Source organism: Littorina saxatilis, linkage group LG8 (genome assembly GCF_037325665.1).
Source record: "Littorina saxatilis isolate snail1 linkage group LG8, US_GU_Lsax_2.0, whole genome shotgun sequence".
Taxonomy (NCBI): Eukaryota; Metazoa; Mollusca; class Gastropoda; order Littorinimorpha; family Littorinidae; genus Littorina; species Littorina saxatilis.
This window is the reverse complement of record NC_090252.1, coordinates 39,073,969-39,078,203: the sequence shown is the minus strand read 5'-3', so window position 1 is coordinate 39,078,203 and position 4,235 is coordinate 39,073,969.

Genomic DNA, 4,235 nt, shown 5'->3' with positions numbered 1-4,235 from the left:
AGACAGAGACACACGGAGAGAATGTGATAGAGAGCGAGACAGACAGAGACAGAGGCAGACAGAGTATGGATTGAGCGATTGTAATTGCTTCTAAGTTCGCGTTGGTTAGGCGAGAGGGCATGGTGTCAGGTATGATGTCATAGTGTTACTTAATGCGCGTGACAGACTTAATAACAGTTCTAAATGAGTCAACCAACTAGCTTCGTTTTCACTTTCCTGACTAGAACGTATAAATCCATTTAAAGAGGCGGTATATCTAAAGTCATGTTGATATGGAAAATATTAATCGATTTCGTCTCAACCTTTCATTCAACAAACAACACCGCTTCATCTAACGTAGCTTTCTCATTGACAATGTCCTATCAATTTTGAGGCCGTTTTCCTTTTTTTCTTCGCCGAGATGACAGTCGGACAATGCAAGGTCGCGGATAACTTGCCCATGTAAACTGCCCTACCAATGTCCAATCCGACTGCCAACTGACACGAAACAGGAGTGGAGCGCCACCCGACTGTGGACCGATCTTGTGGACTCGCTTTCTTGCAGGAGACTGATTGCGCGTACTTAGACTGGCCCTCTGTTTTGACTCTCGGTCAGAAACGCCAAATATTATTTTTATTCGCTGCTTGCTTAAACTGTTCACTTAAGCGGATATTGACTAGCACACAAACAAATTCACTCGCCCACAAAAATGAGTTTCCAAAAAACAAAACGATTCCATCCATTCAAACGTGGTGAAAGGCGAGCAGGTCTTTGCAAGCGCCTGTACAGATCGCATCAGTTGAGCGACACGAGCACGCTGGTCTTGCGTTAGCTGGTGCATAGCGTGTCCCCCCTCGGTGTCTTCGACCTTTTTGTTTGAGTTCACCCATTTTTGGTGTTTTGTTGGTGAGACTTTGATGTTTCGTGTGCACGCATGTTTTCTAGCTTAAATTTGTCCGTATCAACAACGAATGGCCCCTTTTTATATTTAGTCAAGTTTTGACTAAATATTTTAACATCGAGGGGGAATCGAAACGAGGGTCGTGGTGTATGTGCGTGTGTGTGTGTGCGTGTGTGCGTGTGTGTGTCTGTGTGTCTGTGTGTGTGTGTAGAGCGATTCAGACTAAACTACTGGACCGATCTTTATGAAATTTGACATGAGAGTTCCTGGGTATGAAATCCCCATATGTTTTTTTCATTTTTTTTATATATATCTTTGATGACGTCATATCCGGCTTTTCGTGAAAGTTGAGGCGGCACTGTCACGCCCTCATTTTTCAACCAAATTGGTTCAAATTTTGGTCAAGTAATCTTCGACGAAGCCCGGACTTCGGTATTGCATTTCAGCTTGGTGGCTTAAAAATTAATTAATGACTTTGGTCATTAAAAATCGGAAAATTGTAAAAAAAAATAAAAAATTATAAAACGATCCAAATTTACGTTTATCTTATTCTCCATCATTTGCTGATTCCAACAACATATAAATATGTTATATTCGGATTAAAAACAAGCTCTGAAAATTAAATATATAAAAATTATTATCAAATTTTTTTTTTCGAAATCAATTTAAAAACACTTTCATCTTATTCCTTGTCGGTTCCTGATTCCAAAAATATATAGATATGATATGTTTGGATTAAAAACACGCTCAGAAAGTTAAAACGAAGAGAGGTACAGAAAAGCGTGCTATCCTTCTCAGCGCAACGAATACCCCGCTCTTCTTGTCAATTCCACGGGCACCGCCTTTGCCACGGGCGGTGGAGTGACGATGCTACGAGTATACGGTCTTGCTGCGTTCAGTTTCATTCTGTGAGTTCGACAGCTACTTGACTAAATATTGTATTTTCGCCTTACGCGACTTGTTCTCCTTCTCAGAAGCGGCATGCTTTTCGCAAGCAGTACACAACATGACGTTTTTTTCCCGATCATAGTTTAGCCAGTCTCTCTGCTCACCAGTCAGATTTTGTATAGTCTGCCTGAAAGGAACGCTTCCTCTGTCCGGAGTTATACCTTTTCAATCTCTCGGACTCCGTTCCCTCTGGTTTGGCTTTTTTTTTTTTTTTTTTTTTGGGGGGGGGGGGGGGTGGAGGCTGGCAGTTGTCCAAGTATTTCTACATGTTTACAGCTTCAGATCTGCCTAGGCTTCTGAGACACACAATTCTGATTGGTTAAAATCGCGTCAACGAAAAGTCCTGATAACCCTGAAATTATACGGTCATTCTGATTGGTTCATGGTCACAAAAGAGAATTTCCCGATCAGCTGGAACTGGAGCTCCGATCACATCTAATTTTAGCAATCGTAGACGACAACGTGCTTCACAACATACAATCGTCGCTCGGGAAATGATAATACCACAGACCCAAAGTTTTCACTCGCCAAGTGGGCGATCATTATAAGACTTTCTACTCGCCCACACTCATTTCTGGTCTCCTGTGGCGAGTGGGCGACCGATCTTGCTCATGCCTGGATAAGACTATCCCTCCACTTGGTCTGTCACAAGCGGCTTTAAGATTTATATAAATGTATACTGTTTTGTTAAAGGTGCAACTGTGGAGTGTCTGTGTCCCTGTAATTTACCTGTCACAGGTAGACAGCGTGTTAGCTTCGAATGTCTCGTGGGGCTCTCACACCTGTATTTCACGTGTTTCTTACTTGTATTTTGTAGGGTGAGCTATGAGCCAAATTCAAGCTCGAAGTTACTCTTTTTCATCACTCGTATCTTTGCCTCTTGTCGAGCAAGGAAGACTCGCGGTCCGAGTCAGGAGTCCGTTCTTCATTGAACGTTGCTTTTGCTTTCGTAGAGCAATTGCGGGAGACCTATGTATCTGTGTTTCATTGCAACCAGAATGTGGTATGTAATAATTGTATATTGTTTTGTGTGGTTAAAAGATAATTTATTGTCAGACTTGTTTATTGGGTTATGCAAACCGGTCGTTCCAAGATGGCGGAATGTATAGTGTGCGTGTTTGTAACTGTTGTACTTGAACGGTATGAAGTTCTGAGTTCGTTTTTTGAAAATGATTCTGTTTATATTATTGAATGAACATGTTTTGGTTGAAAGGAGAATAACCTAGATTGTTTGACAGTTTTGTTTATGGAATGAATTTGGCATTTTTCGTTGGACTTTGTGCTCAGCTGAAATAATTTCCTAAGTTAGTTGGTATGTGTGTACGGGATGCATGACGTCGAGTGGAAAGAGTTATGTCCATTTAATCCTGCACTTAGTTGTTTAATTATAAGGACGGGTGGGCGATGTTACTGTTACTGTGAACTAAGACTTTCATTTCATTTCATTTCATTACTTTAATGTCCCATCGCTGGGAAATTCGGGTCGCTTCCTCCCAGTGGAAAGCTAGCAGCAACGGAGTCGCGCTACCCAGGTGTCTGCGTGTGTAGGTGTATTCAGCCACCTGCACTTATGGCAGAATGACCAAGGTCTTTTACGTGCCATTGTGATGACACGGGGGTGGGACATGGCTTCCGTCTCTGGGTCTGCACATAAAGTTGACCCGTGTCCGAATTCGAACCTGCGACCTTCCGATCACAAGTCCAGTGCTCTACCATCTGAGCTACCGGGCCCCTTGTGTTCACCCTTCCAGGTTGCTTTCACCATGCCAGAGGTGGCTTTAAACCGTACTACCACTGAGGAGAGGTCTGATTGTTCCACTTTCGACCGACGCACTTTAGGGTCCGACGGCACTGCTCGCCCGGCAAGGACGTGACGTCATCGATGGTTCCCTTCTCTTCGCACTACGGCCTCGTTAACTTAAGTTCACTGACGATTATGGATACGCCAGCAGGATAACATTAGCCTTAGCAGCTACAGTGCAGGAATAATAACTTCAGTGTGAACTGAGTGGAAGTGAGAGTTGTGAAAGATGCTTTAAAAGGAAAATAGTTATTCTTTTTTTTGTTACTGACGTTATTACTGTTTGATCTTGTTGTCGTCAGTGCCGATGCTATTGTAAGAAATAATTGTATGGTTAGTTAGTGAGTAGTGTATGTATTTGTGTTGATCTGCATATATTTGACTTTTGTAAGAAACGTTCCTAATGTACTGTTCGTGTCAACTTGTGTTGTGTAGTTTGAAAGAGCAATATAGTTATTGAGTCGTGGATGACAGACTGCGTGTGTGTTTTATGCATGTGTGCGTGACATGGTCCCATATCAACATTGAACAGTGTGTATTCTGTGTACACAGTGGGACATTTTGGATGCATTGGTTTCGTAAAAGCCACCAGCGGCATTTTAAGA